A 24262-nucleotide genomic window follows, 5' to 3' on the forward strand; every position below is an offset into this window, starting at 1 on the left:
GCACATGTACAGGCCCGTCTGAAGTTTGCCAATGAACATCTGAATGATTCAGAGAACTGGGTGAAAGTATTGTGGTGAGATGAGACCAAAATCAAGCTCTTTTGCATCAATTCAACTCGCCGTGTTTGGAGGAGAAGGAATGCTGCCTATGACCTCAAGAACACCATCCCCACCGTCAAACATGTTTGGGGTGTTTTTCTGCTAAGGGGACAGGACAACTTCACCACAGCAAAGGGACAATGGACGGGGCCATGTACCATCAACTCTTGGGTGAGAACCTCCTTCCCTCAGCCAGGGCATTGAAAATGGGTCATGGATGGCTATTCCAGCATGGCAACAACCCAAAACACACGGCCAAGGGAACAAAGGAGTGGCTCAAGAAGAAGCACATTAAGGTCCTGGAGAGGCCTAACCAGTCTCCAGACCTTAATCCCATAGAATATGTGTGAGGGGCTTGTTCTGTACCAGCCTGCTACCGGCCCTGCAGAAAAGGCAGGGACAACCCCTTTTACAAGAAGGCAAGAGGCTGGAACTAAGCCTGCCAAATTTATGGATACAAAAGCAAACAAGACAGGAACCGTGAAACAGGAGCTATTCAAGCGGTTGCCTTCAGCAAACCAGCCCTCCCACGCATTCCCCTTTTATACAGTTCAGGGCGTGACTTCTCTCTGCCACCTTCCGAGGTGCCCCATTGCCTTCCTCTGTTTACTCCTGATTGACTGCCTCCTGCATCGGGCATCCTTGAACAGGGCCAGCTGTGGGTCATCTTCATCCATGGTCAGGCTCACACAGCTGGGTCTGCGTCGTGACCAGGTGGGAGGGGCCTGGCTGAGGGCTCTCATCAGCAAGCTCTCCAACCCCCTCAGCAAGCTCTTCAACACCCCCCTCCTCCTCTGAGTCGTCCGACCCAACTGCCGAACCCACAGGCTGACCCTGAATCACAACAGGGCTGAAGGTTCGAGCTGCCAAATGTCAGCCTCGACACCTTAATGACTTGGAGATAATCTGCAAAGAAGAGTGAGACAAAATCCCTCCTGAGATGTGTGCAAACCTGGTGGCCAACTACAAGAAATGTCTGACCTCTGTGATTGCCAACTGTGTCATGTTTTGCGAAGGGGTCAAATACTTATTTCACTCACTAAAATGCAAATCAATTTTTTTGAAATGCATTTTTCTGGATTTTTTTGTTGTTATTCTGTCTCTCATTGTTAAAATAAACCTATCATTAAAATTATAGACTGATCATTTCTTTGTCAGTGGGTAAATGTACAAAATCAGCAGGGATGAAATACTTTTTTCCATCACTGTATTTATGACGATTGTAGAGTCCTGTGGTCATGGGATCCCCTTCTGACAAGCGAAGTCAATGGGGATGCCAGATTCAGTTAATAATCATGTTACTAACTTAACAACTGCAGTGATTTACTTAACAATGGTGGCAAAGGTCGTATAATGGGGCAAAATTAACTTAAATGTGCTCAATTGTGGTTATAAGTTGAGGTCTATCTGTATATAAAAGTCTAGAACTTCCTGTTTCAAAAGCAAAATTTGAACCTGTTCATTTGAATTTCCAACATAGTTTCTTTGGAATGTGTTAGAAAGGTATCTGGTGCTGATCTGGACTTTACCTGGCTTAGTCTTTTTGGTACCTCCCAAATACCCTGGAAATAACACAACTCACTCACATCTTATAAACATGTGCTCAGAATACTTAGTAAAGATTTTTAAAATATGAGTTTTATAAGATGAAAAGAATACTTTATAAAATATAAAATGTGACCAAAAGTAATATAATCAGCTCGCCCACATAATCTACTGTGGTTATAAAGCAAGATGCACCTTCAATGTTCAACAGGAAACAGCTTTATGCAATATTGCTAGCATAAAGGTGCACTTCCTCTTTCAAGTTCAGCTGAGAACAGAAGTTTTCTCTGCAGTATTTTTAGATGACAACTCTTTCTATGCCTTCCCCTGAAAATAAAGTAATAAAACGTCTATATTTCCACACAAAAGAGCCAATAGAATACATGCTATAATGACTAGTGACCACAACTGAACATAGATACGATACTGAAATGAAATGGAAATTAGCCATAGAATTCAATAAAATTATGTTATTTTGATTTTCACAACATGCATCCACATTACATTATGAAAGGTCAAATACATGACAATTATTTTATTTCAGTTTGAACAGCTCTAATTTCAGTGGTTACTTATGAATCTGACATTTCAGTGGTTACTCAAGTGTACTCACTACCTAATATTATGACAAAAAGAGAGAATCCTGAACTTATTTAGAAGAATATATGTACCATTTAAATGGCATAAGCTTCTAAATTGCAGCAGCAACATATTAACAAGGCTTACTTTCCTCCCAAATGAATAAGGCTATTTGCAGTACCTTTTAGTTTACATGTAACTATTATATTCATTTCCTAAGTGAATAAATATTTTGGAAGAATTGACATATTGCTACACTTCAAATTTATTGTCTTTATTTCCAAGTCAAAACATTTTTGGTAAAATCAAAATTGCCCACTGTAAAAGATAGTATGCACCTGAGAGCAAATTATAAAGCTATAATTGATACTCCTTTTTCTATAGATAGATACACATATGTTGAACTAATTCTTTTTTACTATAGCTACATTTCCTTCCATAGGCTAGTCTTTACAACTATCCAAGGTGGTCAAAGAATATAATCAGATAATGGACGTTCTGTTTCATACAAATAGTGTTAACCTAGTAAGATTTTATTATATCGTGCAGGTGAGGAAATCTTATCTCTCTCACTCATATACACACATATGCACACATATATTGTACTATTGATTAAATTTGTATGCTGCTGCAATCAAGAAAAATCTTGGTGGCTCACAAGTTTGTTATAATTATGTTATTTTAAATGCATGTTCTTTGCCTCTTCAATGCTTGATATGAAAGCAATAAAATATTTATGAACCATAACAGGAAATCATACCTAGATTTTAATTCTCAAGAAAAAGTTAGCACATCTAGTATTATTGGAATATTTCCTTAATGCAAGAAAGAACAAAGAAAGGAACACCAAGGACTTGTCTAATAGACAGATTTTAGATTGTTATGTAAAGAGGATTAAACATGTGTAAGTCAATTCATTTAGAGCACAATATTTATAAAATATTTCAGAAAAACCTACATTTTCCTTGCAGTTCGAAAAAAATTTCTACATTATGAATCCACCCTGGGAGAGTTCATTATAGCTACAAACTACAACAGATGTCAACATATAGGCAAGATCATCAACAAAAGGTGACAGAAGACAATGAACATTGTAGAACAGCTACAACAAAGTCTACAGCTACAAGAAAGTCTATTTTAAACCTATCAAATTCATTTAGCATGACTATCACTTATATTAGTTTTCCACCCAAACACTGCAATTATTGTCCCATCACAAAAAGCATGTTTTCAGACAAACATTTTACAATTATCTAAAGGTTACAGTGAATAGTGATTGCACAAATTTTAAAGATTTTTATCAGTCATATAATAACTAAGTCTATAAATGCAATATGTCAACATTAATTTATGGCAGGCTATGTAAGTATTTAAAGCAGTGTTTTCTGAAACATTTGTAAGAAAATAGCACTCCCTGAAGTTCTAAAGCAGCTGTGTTCTTTGAAAGATTCATCACAGCTCTTCTGAAACCTTCCCCAATCATTTGCCCAAGTGCCTGTATAGCCACTTCACTTCACCAACATCCCACTGAAAATATTATCAGTGCATGAGGATATAGGAAACAAAGGAACACTTTTGAAGCAGCTGCACACTAAGCCCTTGAGAGAGTATGGCCTTTTTCAACACTTTGCATAGGGTTGCTGTGGGTAAAAACTGGAAGAGGGAGCTCCTAGAGAGGAAAGGCATAATATAAATTAATAAACAATAAAAAGAAAGATATGACACTTATCATTTTCTTAGTCAGACCACAATGAATACAATCAAACTTAATTATTGATTCCACTTCAGCTATTCCCCACTGGAGTCCACGTTTGAAATAAAGGATTTGCACAGATAATATACAGCAGGTGTGTCCAACCCACATGTGGCCTTGGACAGCTAGTAATGAGAGCCCACAAGATCATAAAACGTTTAAAGGAAGTTTGTTATTTATATGCATTAACTATATTATAGATTTTATATGTGACCTAAGACAATTCCCCTTCACTTAATGAGACCCAGGCAAGCCAAAATGCTGGTCACCCATGATATACAGTATCACAAAAATCCTAGAAATTGTTTTTATTGAATTTATATGGCAGCTTGTAACACTGAGCATGTCGGTTACCCAAGAGAAACTTAAGAATCAATCAGACTATTAGAGCATCTTAGTAGGGCACAAAGAAGTGATTTTGCTTTGCACCTTAATCCTCATTACCGAAGATAAGTTTTAATAAGTTAAATCTATAGACACTACCTATAAATCTATATACAAATCTAAAAAGATAACTCTGTAAACATAAGGCCTCCAATAATTTAGAGATTAGTAATTTTATTTTGTAATCACCTTTCATGTACTACAGCACATTTAAAATACAAATAGCAAAAGATATATGATTGTTACTACTACCAAAATCTTTACTATACTAAAAAAAAACAACAACCCTGAAATCGGTACTTTACAGCCACTGGAAAAAGCTTCTTACAGAGCAATATTTTTACTAATCAGTTTTTGTAAATTTTCTCACTGTATTAAGAAACACTGTAAATCACAATGGAACAAGTAATTAAGAACTGGTTATTCTGTAATCCAAGTATCAACAGTCTTGTATGCCACATACTATATTTGTATTGGCTAAAGCTGAGCTACTGCCTCAGATGCCCAGTAGAGATTTAGTATAAATATGGTAAGTAGTTTTTACATACACAAATTACAAATGAAGCGGTACATCTATATTTTATTTTTTAAAATACCTTTACTGTCCAGCTTTCCTTTTAAAAAGGGGTGCTTAAAGCATAATGAAACCAGAATTACTCCAAGATCTACATACCTGTAATGTTCTATGTTTATTTTTAAAATTTGTACACCTTTCTTCACATTCACTTAGTAAATTAGAATATTCAGAATTTTGATATAATTTCAGAGACCGTCCCAGGCAGTTAAAACTCTAAATTTCTGATTATGGCATTAAGTCAGTGTCAACTCTTTAGTGACCACACTGATAAGATTTTTTTTCATGAAAATTCTAAATTAATGAACTGGTTTTAGTTAATAAGTTTTTAAAAAAACCTTTTGGTCATCATCTTTTCATGAAACAACTTTAGAAATATATTCATAATATATTCATAGTAACATGTTTACACTCCTCTAAACAAATATGTCATTGAAAAAAACTATACATTTATGATTTATAGGTGAACAAGAATTATGAATTTATTTTTCCATTTTTATTATTCAGCTTTGTTTTATTCGTCTACTTTTTATACAATACAATGAGCCTAAGAAAGCCGCAGTATCAGGCTGATGACAACAATATATGTGGGAAGTGGCATAGATGAAAAATAGATACTACATGAACAAAGTCAAAGTTACCAAGACAACCAATAACCCTGGATACCTTTGCAAGAGCAGGAGCAAGGAATAAAAAAGCTACCGCCTATCAGGAAGCAAAAACGCTGTCTCTGTGCTTCTTGAAATCAGAGGCCTTAGGTACTGCGTGCACCTTCAATAGAAAGCTATAGCGAAACTGTGCTGTTTGTGTCCAACACCCTCCCCTTGCACAAGGAAAGGGAGCAGGTGGAAGAGGGATTAGGCGCACATCCTCACTGCCACACGGGAAAAGAGGAGGCGTACTATTAAGAGCAGGGGAGGTCGAAATACGGTTTTCTCTTTGACCCATTAAACAAAAAGCGTCCCAAATAGAAAGCAAGGTGACGCTTCTCCCCGCGCTTCCATCTCTATTCCCACGTATTGTACACAGCGCGATCGATTCGGCCCAGACGGAGAGGGAACGGAGGAAAGAGGGGCCGAACACCCGGGTGCTCCAAAGCCGAGGCGCCCAGGAAGCCTTCAGCCCACCGGGCAGCAACCCGGCTCCTTAGGCCGCCCAGCGGAGAGGACGACAGCGCAGCCGAGGTGCTGCCGGAGCCGCCTCCGCCACTACTACCGCCGTCCCCTCCCCCACCCAGCCAGGCACACGAAGCAGCAATGCGGCTCCCCAGGCTGCGCTCGCACCCAGCGGCGAGCAGGCAGGGCCTAGTCGGGTTCCGGGAAAGGGGGACTGCGAAGGCCGCGCCGCCGCGCACAAAGTTGGAGAAGTTAACCACAACAAAAGCTCGTTTAGGGACCAGAGTTTTGCCGCCCCGACTCAATTTTCCGCTGAGGCAACTTGCACCGCGACAGCCCGCCGCCGTAGCCTCCCCTGCACATCTCCCTTTCCTGGAGGGGCTCAGTCCCCCTCGCACTTGCCGAGGGACAGCAGGATGGGGGCTCCCTGGGGAAAGCTTCGGAGAGAGGCGGGTGTCGTTCAGCTACCACCCCTAAAATCTCTTCTGCGAGAACGACCCTCTTCGACGAGAGGAGGAGGAGGAGGCGCAGCCAGCTTTTTCCCTGCCAGCGACACCCCCGTTTCCCGAGGCGGCTCCCCTATTCTTCTCCCACCCCTTCGAGCAAGACGGCCGAGACACCCCCTTCTCTTTAAAGAGATTGCAGGAGAGGAAGATGTTAAAACCCCAACTTCAGATCAGTTCGCTCCCGCTTCCATTATTCATTCCCCGCTCGAGGGAACCGCACGCCCCTCATTAAGGAGCAGCAGACAACCAGGCGGACACCTCCCCCTTTCGGGTGAAGATCCCCCCAAGTTGCCTCTCGGGGAGGCGGAGGGGAGGAGGAGGAGGAGGAGGAGGAGAAGAAGAACCAGTCAGGCTGCCAGGTCTTCTCCCCCGTTTGGTCTTTCCCGGCATCAGCTCCGGCGGTTCCTTCGCCTTCCCCGACTGCGCCGCGCGCAAGCTCGGGTTATCCGACAGCGCACAGCCGGGAGCGCCCCTCTGCTATCCACCCCCCGCCTGTTCCGCAGAGAAGGGGCCCGGCGGCCGGGGCGCACGGGCGCTTCCATTTACCGAGGTCAGTAAAGTCTCCGGCTCCTATCGCTCAAGCTGCCGCCAGCGCTGACCTTTGCTTTGTAAGAGGAAGCTGGAGCTGCCGAGTCTTCCGCGGCCGCCATGTTCCCGTTTTAATCACTGGCTGCTTGTTTATTTCAATGGAGACCCTCCCACAGCTCACCCTCCTCCTCTCCGCAAAGCTCCCCAGCCAGAGAGGAGGGACTGGGAGGGCCGCCGCCGCCGCCGCCACTCCCTGCGACGGAAAGAGGGCGCGCGCACCCCAGCCCGTCGGCGGCTGTCGTCTTGGCCAGGCGGTTCGCCGAGAGGAAACTTCCTTTGCGACTTAACGCTGGTCGCCGGGACGTAAATCGGTGTTTTGGAACAGAAAAAGAAACCGTGACCGAAGCAAGAAGGCAGAAACGAAAGGATGTCATTATATCGATAACAAAAGAGAAATGGAAACCAATCGGTGTGATCAATCAATTTCCTTTACTTGGAGGACAAAATAAAGCAAGGCGCTCTTTTGCTGAAGAATTTAAAAGACCCGATGAGCACAAGCACATTGGCTCGCTCTCTCGCTCTCTCTCTCTCTCTCTCTCTCAAGATGAAACGCTTTCCTAACTAAGGGAACACGAGTTCTGTCACTATAAATCTGTGGAGGAATAACATTACGCCCGTCGTATAAGCTGGGTGAGAAGGCATGCCGCGCGGTTTGAAAGTAAATCCTTGCGGTTTTCAGTACAGAAAACAATAACACCTTTCAGCATAGACACAGCTTTACTGATGAATTATGTACTTTGGGGAATATTTGAAAGTTCAGGATGTTCCAGGCCTATCAGGTATGACACCAAAGCTGCATGATCTTAGGTCATCACCTCCATTTAGTTTTTAACTGTTGCGTTATTAGCATATGAAACAACATTTCCTGTTCATCTTGATAATGCCTATAAGATGGTGCATATACTAGGATATGAAATTGCCTTATGAAAGAATTGGCTGAATTCACACAAGATTTTTTAATCAGAGCTTGTTGCATAAAAGATTTGCACAACCCTAAACCAAGATCAATAATATAATGATTTAACATCATCTGTGGAGTCATAGTAAACATAAAGGTTTCTTTTATATAGTAAGCTTTTTATTGTTTTTTTCTCTCTACATACATATGTTAATTTTTCAATCAGTGTGTGATCTGGGTACATAAAACGCTAATACATAATCAAGTCCTACTCTGGTTCTCTAACCATTTGTAGAATGAATTCCAGCTTTGGTAATATTCTGTTTCTTCTTTGTCTTTCAGCCTCATAGTCTGTCCATCTCAGCGCATTCCAGTATTTTTTTAATTACTTCTTCCTCTGATGGTATTCGTTCATTCTTCCAACATTGTGCGTAGATTATTCTTGCTGCCGTTGTAATATGTAGAACCAAATATAAATTTTGCTTATTAATCTTTTCTGGTATTATACCTAATAAAAAAAAATCAGGATTAAATACTACATGTTCTCCTAATATTTTTTCTAACCAAGCATGTATTTTTTTCCAATAGGCCTTTACATTATCACATGTCCACCAGATACGATAGTATGTACCTGAATTATGTTTACATTTCCAACATTTATCTGACACATTTTTAACATTTTTGCTAATCTTGCTGGTGGCAAGTGCCATCTATAAAACATTTTATATAAATTTTCTTTATACGCAGTTGACATTGTCAATTTATAATTTCTCTTCCATAATTTTTGCCATTTTTCTAATTCTATATTATAACAAAAGTTTTTCGCCCACCTTGTCATTGTCTCTTTAGTTTGTTCACTTTCCATCTCTAAAATTAACAAAAATATATACATTTTCTTAATTAATTTCTCATCAGAAGTTAACAATATCTTATCAAATACAGTTTGTTCTTTATAAAATCCATAGAGTTTCACATCTTTTTCATATCTATTTTGTATTTTGTATTTGTATTTTGTACTCTCTGTGTAAAGAGAGTTTCCTCCTTTAAATTTCTGGGAGTCTACCTCTGTGAAGATCTGACCTGGAAAGTTAACACAACCCAGGTGGCTAGAAAGGCCCAACAGAGGCTTCACTTTCTTAGGGTCTTGCGGAAGAACAGGGTAGAACAACAGCTAATGACCCTCTTTTACCGGTCTACCATAGAGAGCGTCCTCTCGTATGGTATTGTGGTTTGGTATGCTGGTCTGACAGCCGCGGACAGGAAAGTATTACAGAGGGTAGTGAGCACAGCACAAGACATTGTGGGCTGTTCCCTGACACCACTGGATGACATCACCAGGGCTCGTTGCCTTGGAAGAGTGAGGAAGATTCTCAGGGATGACTCACACCCTGGACGGTATCTCTTTACTCTCCTACCATCCGGTAGGAGATATAGGAATATAGCCAGCCGTACCAACAGGCTGAAAAATAGCTTTTATCCGTGGGCTGTTAGGCTTTTAAATGGGACATAATCTTATGCAGAATTGACTTGGGAGGCCGGTGTGTGGTGTAGTTGGTTCACATGGTGTGGTGGGATGGAGGGTTTGTTGTCACTGTGTGTTGGGGGGAGAGAGCACAGGGGGAGGCTCAGCTAATCTCAATGTACACATGTTGTACTTTGACAATAAAGGTTTATTATTATTATTATTATTTGTAACATTGCCCACCATGACATGTTGATGCCCTGATTTTCCAGCTCTTGTTTCGATTTTAATGTCCCATCAGTATTCAAAATATCTCTATATGCCCAAGTTTTTTCAAAATCTAACAAATTTGGGTGTGAGAAAGCTTCCATCGTTGATAACCACCCTGGGATTTTTACATATATATTAGTTTTAATTTCTTCCCATACTGTTATCAAAGCATTTCTAATACAGTGATTTTGAAAGTACCACAAAAAAGCGTGCCACCTCAGTTGTAAGTCATGTCCCTCCAAATATAACAACCTTTTATTCCTAAGCATTATCCATTCTTTTACCCATGTTAATACAGATGCTTGATAATACAAAGCCCACTCAGGTAGGCCAAAGCCTCCATTTTCCTTAGCATCTTGCAACATTTTCATCTTTATTCTAGCTTTCTTTCAGTAAACATAAAGTTTTAGCAAGCATAGGATAACATGAGCAACGGCAATTTTTATCATATTTTCATGTTAAAAATTATATTGTACAAGTACAGAAATGTGCAAAGGAGCTTCTAATTTATCTGGAAATTGTATATCAAAAATATATTTTTCATACTGGTTTGCAGTCACTGTAAAGTAAATTAAAATAATTTGAGCTTATATTGTCTTAATACTCAGAACAAAATTATAAAATTAAGATCAATTACATAGATAAATAGATAAACTACATATGGATTATATGTGTGTATACTTTTGTATAGCATATTTCACTCAAGTGAAACCCTGGGCATTCCACACTAAAAGTGTTACAAAAGGGAAAAGAAAAGCAGATTTAAACAGTTTAAGACTCAGAATATTAACAACCTAGAAGAAACCTTAGTCCAGCCTTCTCTAACTAATAAAGTCTGCTTTCCAAATATGTAAGCTGCAATGTCCACAATCCCCCAGCCAGTTGCAGCTCCTAGAAGTCCCCACCCAGCAGTCTATTGCTGAAAGTACTTGAGCCCAAAATTTCTGTTGTTAAGTGAGACATTTGTTAAGTTTCTTTTGCCCCATTTTACAACCTTTCTTGACACAGTTAATCACTACAGTTGTTAAGTTAGTAATACAGTTGTTAAATGAATCTGGCTTTCCCATTGACTGCTTGTCAGAAGGTTGCAAAAGGTAATCACATCACTCTGGGACGCTGCAACGGTCATAAATATGAGTCAATTGCCAAGCATCTGAATTTTGATCATGTGACCATGGGGGTACTACAATGGTCACAAGTGTGAAAAACTATTGTAAGTCACTTTTTTCTGTGCTGTTGTAACTTTGAACGGTCACTAAATGAACTTTTGTAAGTCGAGGACTACCTGTACTAGAGGTTGAAATCAGCATATCTGGAGAATACTGAGATTGTGGAAAGCTGCCCTTAACCTACACCAAAAAGGTAGTCCAGTGTAAATTAGTGGAAGAAAAGTCATATGCTAAGCCCTAATTTATTTGTTTTTTAAAAATATCCCTGGTTCTTCTGTTCATCTTAGGAGAGGGGTCCCCAACCCCCAATCTGTGGACCTTTAGCAGGCCATGGCATGCCAGCAACCTGTCCACACAAACAAGGAAAGCCCCAAACACAGGATGCAGGCACCACACAAAACCACGCTCCCTCCGGTCCGTAGAAAAATCTCTCTCCACATAACCGGTCCCGGGGCGCAAAAGTTTGGGGACCTCTGTCTTAGGTGGTTCATAAACCTGCAGAAGTTTCTTCTGTCACTGACTTCAGTTAAATAGAAGTAATAATACCTTGTCTGCTTTTGTATGGGATAAGTCATTTTAAAATAGATCGAGCTAGTGTTTATAAATAGGTTTAAAATGAAAATTAACATCTACAGGAAGTAACTATATTAAATCAGTATGTGCAAGAGGACCAATTTAATTTTCTCCTTCTCTTTGTTAGTGTGACAGTGATAATTTTATTCCATAAAGTATTTTAAACTTTTTACCTAATCTCATGCATATCATTTTATGGAAATAATTCACGTTTAGTTCAGAGTAACATATCTGTTAAGATTGTGTTAATTTGGTTATTCTATTTTTACAAGTGGAACTTGATATGGAACACTGTAGTGATTTCACAAAGGTGTTAAATGTGTTGCTTACTGCATTGTTTTTCAAACTATCTGCTACATTCCATAACCACTGATCAGCTTACAAACAAGACTACATGAAACCAACCTCTGTGCCACTACAATGCCATTTGTCATCTGTAGTTCTGTAGGCAGCTCAGTTGCTGCTCTGGAATAAATACTGTAAAAAAAGATTTTACTGCAATTTGTTCTTTCATTTATTCCTTCCATTTGTATAGCAACTCATCTCAACAAATTGTTCTGGACAGCACACTTTTTTTTAAAAAAAAAAAAGTAAAACAACATGGAATGACCTTGGGGAAAGGAGGGAAGACATACTGCCTAGGAAACAATTAGACAAGAGAGGCAAAAGCCCCCAGTGACTTAACAATCAGAGAAAGAAAGCTTTACAGGACCCACCCTAATGGATCAAGCAGTTAAAAATAGCAGTAGGAAGTTTGTACTTTCAGCCTTGCAAGATTCTGTTAATGTAGCCTTACAATAAAGTAGATTTAGCTCATCAAGTCATGTTTCCTTTCTGGTTTAGCAGGGAGGCCTGACATACAACAATAAAAAAATTAAAATACATAGCAGCTAATAAAAAAAATACTTGATTTGAAAAACACACACTCATGCCACATTGCAAACTGCTTTCAAATTCTCCATAGTTTCAACAGCGGTTTGCCCTTGATGGAAGGGCTGGTATTAAGAACCAAGTTTGAAAATTTTATGGTATAAGCAGGCTCTTCTTTAGATCCCATTCCTTGTGCTTAGAAAAATATTATTTGCTTGTATAACATGTTAAACAGTGTTTTAAAAAGACAATAATTTATTTCTTATAGTGCATTGAACTAATCATATTCTACCCAAGTGTTAGCTGTTTTTTGCCACCAGGTAATTTTTAGTTTTATTTTAAGTATTAGCTGTAACTTGGATTCAGCTTAAACAATACTAGTATGAAATTGCTGGTCCCCATGATGCCTCTGTTGCCTCTGGGTTCAGTCACTGTCAGTCATCTGACAGTCATCCCTCCAAAGTAATGAGAAACAAGGCCTAACAGATTTTATCCATTTTGAAACTGTGAATAGATTCTATCCGTGTAAGAGGGAAAATGTTGCCACCATGCAATGTTTGAAAATGATTTGGCAGGAAAAAAGATCTTAACTGTCACACCTCTACAGTAGCCTCTTTTTTCAGATTATTGCCTAAGTCTAAAATGAGTTGTGGCCAATTTATAAACCATAATCATGTTCTTTAACCTATTTCATGTAGTCCTCAATTACAACAGTTCATTTAGTGACTGTTCAAGGTTACAACATCACTGAAAAAAGTGACTTATGACCATTTTTCACACAACTGTTGCAGCATCCTCATAGTCACATGATCAAAATTCAGATGCTTGGCAACTGACTCATATTTATGATGGTTGCAGTGACCCAGGGTCATGTAATCCCCTTTTGCAGCCTTCTGACAAGCGGTTTATCTAGACCCGTACCAATCGGGTTTCAGGCCGGGCTACAGCACGGAGACGGCATTGGTCGCTCTGATGAATGATCTCTGGAGAGCCCGGGACAGGGGCCATTCCTCTGTCCTAGTCTTATTAGACCTCTCAGCGGCTTTCGATACCATCGACCATGGTATCTTGCTGCGACGCCTCAGGGGACTGGGAGTGGGAGGCACGGTTCTGCGTTGGTTCTCCTCCTTTCTCCAGGGTCGCTCGCAGTCGGTGCTGACAGGGGGACAGAGGTCGACCCCGAGGCCTCTCGCTTGCGGAGTCCCTCAGGGGTCGGTCCTCTCGCCTCTCCTGTTCAACATCTACATGAAACCGCTGGGTGAGATCATTCGCAGTTTTGGAGTAGGGTACCATCAGTATGCTGATGACACCCAGCTTTTTATCTCAACTCCTAACAATATCAGTGATGCCCTAGACGTGATGTCCCGCTGCCTGAAAGCGGTCCGGGAATGGATGGGGAGAAACAGGCTTCAACTGAACCCGGACAAGACTGAATGGCTGTACGTACCGGCAAGCCAGGAGATTCAGAACGTCCCACTGCTTAACATTGGGGACAAGTTACTTCCCCCTGTTGATAGGGCCCGCAACCTGGGTGTCCTCCTAGACTCGCAGCTCTCCCTGGAAGACCACATTGGAGCTGTGACCAAGGGGGCCTTCTCCCGGGTTCGGCTAGTTCGCCAACTACGGCCTTATCTGGACCTGGATTCCTTACGTACAGTCACCCATGCCCTTGTGACATCTCGCCTAGACTATTGTAACGCTCTCTACATGGGGCTGCCCTTGAGATCCACTCGGAAGCTTCAACTGGTGCAAAGTGCGGCGGCACGGACACTCTTGGGAGCCTCCCGATACTCCCATATCACACCTCTCCTCCGTGCGCTGCACTGGCTTCCGGTTGCCTTCCGTGTGAAGTTCAAGGTGCTAACAATGACATTCAAAGCCCTACATGGCATGGGTCCGGACTACCTACGGGAGCACCTTCTGCCGATGTCAGCACCCCACCGTCCTGTGCGCTCCCACAGAGAGGGCCTCCTCAGGGTGCCACCGCTCAAGGAATGTCGGCTAATGGCCCCCAGGGGGAGAGCATTCTCAGTGGGTGCGCCAGCCCTCTGGAACACCTTACCAACCGAAATCCGGATGGCCCCTGACCTCCGTACCTTCCGTCGCGACTTAAAAACTTTCCTATTCCAGCAGGCTGGCCTGGCATGATAACGTTAATTGGGGTTCCAGTTTGTGTTATTAGTGTTTCTTATTATTTTATTGTTCGGTCTGTATACCTTCCTTCCTCTGTACACCGCCCCGAGTCCCTCGGGAGAAGGGCGGTTTATAAAAACTAATAAATAAATAAATAAATAAAAAGTCAATGGGGAAGCCAGATTCACTTAACAACCGTGTTACTAATAATTGCAACAATTCACTTAACAACTGTGGCAAGAAAGGTCGTAACATGGGGCAAAACTCACTTCACAAATCTCTTGCTAAGCAACATAAATTTTGGGCTCAATTGTGGTCATAAGTTGAGTACAACCTGTACAATTTTTTCAGGCTTGTATGGAATCCCTCAAACAATGGTCTATCTTAATAAATAGGAGTGGGGTTTGATAAATAGCAGCGAGACACTGCTTGCACAAAGTACCTCTGGATAATTTTTGAAATGTGTACAGTATCTCTCAGAAATGCTATATTAATAGCAATACAGCTAACAGTGTAGATTCTCTCCCTTTTCTTGGGCTGAAGAAGAAATAAAGGCAATATCAGGGGAAAAATAATTGTTGCCAGGACACAATTAAACTGTGGTTATATTAAGTAGGAATACAGCATTAGACTGAGTTGCACTAGTAGAATATTTCCTATCAATTTGAAATAACATCATATGAAACTTTTATGTTCTCTACTTTCCTTGTACTTTTAGTATTCTATCTGTTAATTGGTTCTATTAAACTGAATTTACAGATTTAGATGTAGTACTTTAAAGCCTAAAAAATTGTTTTTCTCTTTCAGAAACAGGATGTTCTGCTACTTCCTGCTGTAGTGTAGACTATCAACACAAATATGTTCTGAATGAAGATATTTAATGTATGACACACAGTCACTGTCAGTTTCACTCTTGCAAGTTATATCCAAATATTAAACATGCTAGTAGTATTCAAAAACAAGATTCTGCAGAAACTTCAGCTCCAAATCTCTTTGTAACAGTTTTCCTAACTATAGACTTCATGCTAGTGTGCATTTTAAAAAGGAACTATTAAAAGTACAAATTACTACAGTAAAATTGGACTGCAAAGTATATAGGCTACCCTAAACTTGTATATCATCTTCAGTACTATATCTAGAATTAGAATCAGAGTGATACGGTGTGTGCTTGGACCACGATATCCTGGATTGGAGTATTGACTTGGGCTAGGGAGCATTCATATAAGCTTCTCCGTAAAATGTATCATATGGCCTTGACCAAATTAGCCTAATAAAAATCTGACAGATTATTAACATAAAGGAGGAAAGTTTCATACATGTGACCTTAAACTTTTTAAGATAATGTAGTTAACCTTCAAACATCTGTGGGATGCAACATTATTTAACTGGATTATATTTCAAGCCCCCTGAAATTAACTGGGGGAGGTGGGGAGAGAGACAGAAAGAGAAAGTGATATTGGAACGTGTCTTATTTTCAGATAGTAAATTCTAATTATTTTGTACTCTGTTAATAGTACCAGAAATTGTAATCTTAAGAACAGTGCAATATTATTCTTAACAAATGTCTTGTAGTTGATTGCTATTAGTAAACCATCTGAATATCATGACAATTGTGCGAATGTTCTATTTTCTGGAGCAAGACACATTTGATTGGCTTTACCACTTGGTTGTTTTAATTAGGCTTTCCCAGATGTGGTTTCAGACCTATGCAGATAGCAGATTGAGTCCCCTGCCCATCAGTTGATGATGTCATTGGTACTTTCTATTGTGTCAGGTCCTAACTTGTCATACTTTTTTACTTTTGTTATTATGGGATAAAACTTTATCATCCCAGAAGGAAACTAAGATCTGGCATTACAAAACCTGGCTGGTGATGCCATTGAATAATCAACATGGGGCTCAGTTTTTCCCCTGGAGTGGTTTAAAGCTTGTTAGACCCATGAATGGTACTAGCTATGAGACCTACTCATATATAAATGGATTTCAGACACTTTAATGCATGAAGGGTCTTGCTTCCTCGATATTTGCCATTCTTACTAACTGTATATTAAGAAGTTCATAGAAAAAATTGCAAGACTTAACTAGGTTATTTGTTCTGGATAACATTCACACAACTATAGTTAATGCTTTTATGTTTAATTGATTAACAAAAGAAAAGCACACGTACAAATAGCAGAGCAAATGAAATAATTTCTGAAGGCAGGGAGGGAGGAAAATGTATTAACAGAATTCCAAGAGCTTTGGCCATATTGTTCAAAAGTCTTTGTCCTTTCCCTTTGTCAGAAAAGACCTTCATATATGGACAAACACAAATCAATGACCTACTGGGCCAAAACAGGTGAAGGTTTCTCCTTCTGATTTGTATGATAATTCTTTTAGTCAACTCCTCACCCAAACATTAATACATTGTACTAAACCATAATATGTTTTGTTGTTTAATATGCGTTGCTAAATGTAACGTGCAAACCTATCTCTTGTGTTTTGGAAATCACTGTTTATGGCTTAGCATGATATATGAGCCCAGCCAACTGTGTCTTAGAGAACAAACAATGGTTTAAAAGTTGTGCCTTAATGTGATGTATGAATCCCCTTCTCAACTACAGTGATGTACCTATTCTCAGTATTTTATTTTTGTTTACAGAATATTCTGTAAACAAATGTTTTTTTTCATATAACACTAAATTACGTAAATTACTCAAGCTTACATATCAAGAGGCTTAAAAAAGCAACTAATATTTATTTTGCTTATAAACAAACTACTTTTTTCAAGAAATAATGTAACACCAAATATGTGGGAGGTATAAGGAATTATTTTATATTTTAAAACATCCCACTTATCCTCAAAGAATATCTACTGTTCCCTTTGAACCTCCAATGCTCACCCCACAACAGGTTGAAACTGTCACCTTAGGCCTCAGTTAAATTTTGTACATAGTTAAAATTCTATTGATTTTAATAGCAGCAAGCTGGTGATTCAAAATTTAAACACACACACACACACACACAGCTTAGGGTTTGGGGATGGAAGAGCAACAATAATTTGTATTGGAAAGATCAGCCAAATACACTTAGCACCTTGCTTTCAGACTAAGCCTTTGACACTGTGGAGTAGTGTTTCATATTTAATGAACTGCTTGTTTTTTACTTCAGAGCATACTCTAATTATCTCACTAGCTGCTGTCTCCTAAGGCTTCTTAATTACCAAGAGTATATATACTCAACCTTGTACTTTATGTAGATAGATGGTTCTTCCTTATTGTTTCTGCCTGGTATAGATCCCAGCTTGAGACAAGTCAAAACATAGATAACTTTTAAAAATAATAATCTAAGAATGAAAGAGCCATTGGCAAAATTCACAGCTGACACTGATATTATCTTACTTTGCCAGACATTACTTCTCAGAAAATTCTGAAATGATGGCTAACCAAATAGTTATCCTTACAAAGACAATGTCTAGAATGATTTTTTCCAAAAAACAAAATGATTTCAGATCACTCTTGGTCTCAGTAGCTAAAATAGGAGGAGGAAATGGATAATGGATATGAAACATAATTACTCTTCTACTTCAGGAATGAGGCAGTTGTTAAGAAGCATGACCATTAGCCAGGTTAATAGGAGTTGGTAGAAACAGGAGTTCAATAATATTTGGAGAAACACAATTTTTTTCATTTGTATTTTAGCTGCACGGTTCTAAAAAAACTTAAGGTTTGATCCTTCTGTTACAGTTCAAACCAATAGTTGCCTATTTATTCAGTTGTACTTGTCCCACATAAATGATTATAATGTGCAACATAGAGAAAGTTTCAAATTTGCATGGAATATAATATAGATAACGTCCCACATGGTGATATAGCAAATTTTCTAGAACAGCTAATCAGAAGAAATGAGCTTAATTTTGTATTTGCTCTGGCTTTTAGTTGCTAAGATTAAGGTCATACTAGATCAGCCTAGGATCATCTTGCTTAGTATGTAGTTGCTACTAGTAGGCAGCCAGAAAATGAATACAACCATACTAACCTTACAGCTAATCCTGGAATCCCTATTCAGTCTTCATGACAAATTAGACAGTGAAAGAACTTGTTTGTGAATTTGTGGGACACTTCAAAGTCATCCAAGCTGGCCATCATCTAATATTACTAAAACTTTCATTGTAGGGTAATATGTTTCCTTCAGTCTCTCTTACATTTTAGCAGTAGTTTAACTGGGTGCTCTTTGAAACTTTTTCACACACTGCTATTTTATACACAAAAAATATGTACAGTAAATACTTTACTGTATTTACTTTATGGTATATTTGTAATTTGCTAGGAAATATTAAAAAAATATGTAAAAGAGAACGTTACAGGAAGTAACTTCCTCCTTCCCTCCCATATACCCATTTATTATGAGCTAATTAAACAAGTCAAATAAATATACACTTTATTTATTTATTTCAAATATTGCATATTTCTGAAATAATTCAAAAGGAACATTCAGACTGCTTACAGAGGGAGAAATTTCAGAAAGTGTTTCTTGATTATTCAATAAAAGTATTTTCAATTCTTTCTTGAGTTGTCCCAAAGTAATGCCAGAGCAAAATCTTCTGTCCCCACTGCCAATATTTATCCTGCTTCTACTGCTTCTCCTTTTTAGTAACTGTTGAATTGTATTGTTTATCATCTAGTGTCTGTCCCTTACCATAGGCATGGGGACTGGTATTGTCATCTGACTTTTCAGCACTTTATCAGCCACAAAGAAAACATCCTCAGCCCAAAACCTTGTAGTATAAATGGGAAAGGACACATCTCGGGACTCTTATCTGGTTTCACTAGACTCACTGATTTGTTTCTCCTGAGAAGAGTGAGGCAGATCCTACATAATTGTGGAACCAACTAGATCAGAGGTAGGCAACCTTGGTTCTTTTATGACTCATGGACTTCGACTCCCAGAATTACTGAGTCAGCTGGCTCAGGAATTCTGGGAGTTGAAGTCCATGAGTCATAAAAGAACCAAGGTTGCCTACCCCTGAACTAGATCAAATTGGGTGAGATAGTTAAGATTGACTAGCTGTTTTTAGCAACCACCTCTCTTCAAGGAAAGGATGGAGAAAGTGGCTGAAACTGTCTACCACATGAAAACTGGCAAAGAAGTAACAAACGCCCAATTCAGTCCCACATTTTCTGGACACTGCAGTGAGGAAAACAGGGAATACAAAATAACAAAAACAGCATCACAGTGTCATGATACAAATTCCATCCCTTTTGTACATGTGTATGAATGTCATGACACTTGTATAAAAAGAGCAAGCCTTTCATAATAATACTGTTTTTATCAGTCTATCCTCCTTCCCCAACATATGCATTCCAGGTTTTTTTGAGTATAGGATAAATATACCTCTTCTTTCCCAAATAAAATAATGGAAATCTGTTCTCTCTTCTACTTCATGAGAAATATGGAAATAATAAAATAATAAAAATAGGGAGTTATGATGATGGTAAGATATAAATCTAGGGGGAAAAGTCCCTCTCTGAAGGAGATAGGTGGTTCAAAAATGTGAAAAATAATTATTATTAAAACTTGAGGGAAATTCAACAGATCACCAGATGACAAAAGCATTATTAAGTTATACATCTTAAAATTGTCATAAAATAGTGTTAGCTTAAAGAGGAAAATATAATTGTTATATTACTTTTAACAATGTCTCTTTTATGACTTTCAAGGGATCCAGAGACTACACGACAGCACAATCCATTCTATATGGCCTCTGTAGCCTCTAAAAGTTGGACGGACATGGGTTGTGCTTTTGACTGTTGAGTGTTGGTGAACACTGCTATGTCACCCAAAATGTTGCGGCATGTCACCTTTAAGATGCATGTCATGGATTTACAGTTTAGACTGTTAAGAATTTAGACTATTCACTCACATTTGTGTGCTCATTCACAGGAAGGTAAGTGATGAAATATCCATTATGACATTGTGATTTAATCTCTGTCCCTTCATGCATGTACAAAAACCCAGAGCTTGTGTCATGACATCATGACACATATTTCATAATTTTGGTGTACTCGTGGTTACAGACATATTTACTGACTGTGACTAAAGGGATTGGAATCCAGTTGTCTGAATACTACAGTGCTTTTTCCTCCTTGCAATTGTATGCCATACAATTTATGGAAAATAGTATTGGTGTTGAAAAGATTTGAAAATCAGATGTGTTGGGTAAGGTTTCAGAAACTGGCATAATTATATATTTCCCTGCTTCCATAGTGATGGGCACAGGACCCCCAATGGTCTGATAAGACCTTAGTCTGCACTAGGATACATGCGTGGACTGAGATCTTTGAGTCTTACCTTTAATGTTTCAAAGATTTCAGAAAAATATTTTGCTCTGAAAGGATTTTTAAGACTTGAATTGTACCTATTTTATTTGGAGTTCAGACAAAACAGTTTGCCAGCCTGTAGACAAAGTGCCAGGTTCTGTTTGTTTTAAATATAGTCATAGACCAAAACCTGACTGCTGAATTTGCCTTTATAGCACTCATCAGCAGAAATCTAATTTAAGTTAAGGGTTGGACTTTTTAAACAAACAAACAAAAAAACTCCCTCCTGCTTCAAATAGAATTTTTGGCCTTATTGTTTCTGGCTTATTGACTTTTCCAATTTGAACTCCTGGAGAACATAAAATTTGTAGCCCATTGTCATTCCATTGTTCATATCACGAGTAAGTATATTCAATATATCCTCTTCAGAATCACAATATATTTCTTATATTGTAGGCTGTTATTCTAGCCTGCTTTTTGTCAATGCTACCTTCCCTATCAGAGCCCTGGCCTTATCACTTATGTAAGGAGGACTTATAAATGGAATACAGATCTGTTTTGTTATGTACTGCATACATATTACAGGTAAAATCTAGATCAGTCTCAGTCAATGTACATTTATAGAAGATTTTTTCAGATTTACTTCATTAGACTAGATCAATCAACATTTCTCAACTTAGTGCCCTCCAGATACCCAGCTTTTCATTTCGACCCCAAACCACCCCAGTGATGCCCTCGACGTGATGTCCCGCTGCCTGGAGGTGGTTCGGGTCTGGATGGGGAGGAACAGGCTTCGACTCAACCCTGACAAGACCGAGTGGCTGTGCGTACTGGCATCTCGGGATATTCAGGATATCCCATCTCTCTCTATGGGGGGTGAGTTATTACCCACCCCCCCGTAGATAGGGCTCGCAACTTGGGAGTCCTCCTAGATTCACAGCTTTCTTTAGAAGACCATATAGTAGCTGTGACTAGGGGGGCCTTCGCCCAGGTTCGCCTGGTGCGCCAGTTGCGGCCCTATTTAGACCGGGATGCCTTACGTACGGTCACTCACGCGCTCATGACCTCTCGTCTGGACTACTGCAACGCTCTCTACATGGGGCTACCCTTGAAGACCACTCGGAGGCTCCAACTGGTACAGAATGTAGCCGCGAGAGTTGTGTTGGGAGTTTCCCGACACTCCCATGTTACACCTCTGCTCCGTGAGCTGCATTGGCTTCCAGTTGTCTTCTGGGTGAGATTCAAGGTGTTGGTAATGACCTACAAAGCCCTACATGGCATGGGTCCAGAATACCTTGGGGAGCACCTGTGGCCGGCATCAACTTCCCTCCGCCCAGTACACTCCCACAGAGAGGGCCTCCTCAGGGTGCCACCGGTCAAAGAATGCCGACTGGTGGCCCCCAGGGGGAGGGCGTTCTCTGTGGGCGCGCTGGATTTATGGAACCATCTTCCGGTCGAGCTCCGGATGGCGCCTGACCTCCGCTCCTTCCGGCGCGATCTAAAAACTTACCTCTTCGAACAAGCTGGCCTGGCCTGATGGGATGGGGTTGGGTTTTATTAATGTGTTTTAACCTACTTTTTTAATGTGTTTTAACTTATTCGTGGGCATTTTGTTTAATCTTTTTTAATTTTTGTATTTTGTCTTTTAATATGTACTGCCCTGTTCACCGCCCTGAGTCCTTCGGAAGAAGGGCGGTATACAAATAAAATTAATAAATAATAAATAAATAAAGGAGGAGTTTTGTGTTAACAAAGGAATAAAGGACAAGATCAAAATCTAGTTGTCAAAGTGTATTAGGGGAAATAAGATTTTTCAGAACAGTGAAAAATGGAGAGAGAGTTAGACATGCTCAATGGCTTTCAGCTAGATGTCTAGCGTTTTTTTCTTGTAGCAATGAGAATACAGTGCAAATGTATTCTCAGGATTATTTAATTCACAAGCTACTGAGAAAATCAGTAGTACCAGAAGCAAATTGTGCACTTTACTTGTGATAAACAGCAAACAGCCTGGCCAGCTTTATGTTATTTTTTGTAAATATATATTAATGATTGTTTGAATTGTGGAAAAATTAATAACTGTAGTGCTCATTCAGTAAACATTCTTTGTATATAAGGCTGTGTTTGAAAAACAGAGAGAAAGAAAATGTGATTCATTAAGGTCTTAATAAACAATGAAGCCCAACCAATATGGCCAAAGATGAGGGATGGTGGGCTCTTGAGGTATCAAAGGGCCCAATCAGCACAGTCAGTGATCCAGGATGCACGAAGTTGTCATGCAACAATATGTAGAAATCTGCAATTTGAAAGGCTCATCGCTGGAGCTTAAGATTCTTGCCTTCCCCTCAGCCTTCTCAAGATTCCTATGAGATACAATCATTATGAAATTATACTTGTGTTCAGTTTGAAGAGGTCTGTCATAATCACCAAACATTTTTCAGGTAGCAACACTTTTGGAAGAAAATTGTCTAGTGAAATTATGGTATAGATTGCATAGAGTTTGGCCAGTGTTTAATCGGAATTATGGCCATTGCAAGACTTGATTCAACCTGCACTCAATGTTCCTATTTTGTTAAAAAGGGAAGGGAAGAAGAGGGGACAGAAAGGAAGGGAATTTTCCAGTACTTTAGGCAGAAGGTGGGAAAATAAGGGTAGCATGTTTCACCAGCCTGGACAGAAATAGACAGGGAAATGTAAATGTTGAATGGAGCTTAAGTTTGTAGGGCTGGGGATACTTCAACCATTGTTGAATACATCTCAAGATTATATATATTAAAAAACCCACCAACAAATTGAAAATATAGCAGTCTGGCACTACAGGATGAACTTGCTGCATAAAACAGAAATCAGTTACTGGAGGAAAGGAGGCTTGCAGCCAATTGGACCAAAGGCTGTTACTAGAATGAAGAGAAGACTGTAGATGATGTACTGAGGGGCTTAAAATTACTTGAGTCAGTTTAGCAGCACTTTTGAATTGTAGCTAGAAAATATGGCTGCAAGTTATTTTATAATGGCCTCAAAGTGGAGGAGAAGAAGAGTGTGTTTCAAATAATTGGATTAAGCATAGGTTTATTCATCTGTCATTTATTCATAGCCAAAGAATGAATATAAATTTAAAACATGATTAGTTTTAATTGTTTATGATGAGAAAATAACTAATGAAGAATACATCAGTGTTCAGAAACTCTGAATTGAACAAACCATTATTAGTGTCAAGAGCAGATCTTTGGAGAAATGGATATGGAAAAATAGAAAGAAGCAAAAGAAACCAGGGTGAAATTAGAATAATTCCAGGACCAGAACATCCTGTATGGAAAGTATTAGATGTGAAGTGAGTGTGGATATAAAATAAGAGGATGAGGAAGTGGTTTAGAACAGATTAAAAAGGACTATGTTACAGACCATCACAGGATTGTGTTGATTTTCACAATGGGACATATGAAGAAGG

At 39.4% G+C, this 24262-nt stretch overlaps 1 protein-coding gene across 3 annotated transcripts in view; it reads right to left on the reverse strand.

Moving 5' to 3' along the window:
• NCOA2 (nuclear receptor coactivator 2) overlaps positions 1 to 7350 on the reverse strand; it is a 152323-nt gene extending 144973 nt beyond the window's left edge. Inside the window, exon 1 of one of the 3 annotated variants that reach the window (XM_081323501.1) lies at positions 7155 to 7350. The gene's annotated coding sequence lies outside the window, so the exon portion shown is untranslated. Of the gene's footprint in view, positions 1 to 7101 lie in introns of all 3 variants that reach the window. The other 2 variants (XM_081323502.1, XM_081323500.1) reach the window with 2 other exon arrangements.
• Positions 7351 to 24262: the final 16912 nt, after the last annotated feature.

This window comes from Vipera berus (assembly GCF_964194415.1).
Source record: "Vipera berus genome assembly, chromosome: 3".
NCBI lineage: Eukaryota > Metazoa > Chordata > Lepidosauria > Squamata > Viperidae > Vipera > Vipera berus.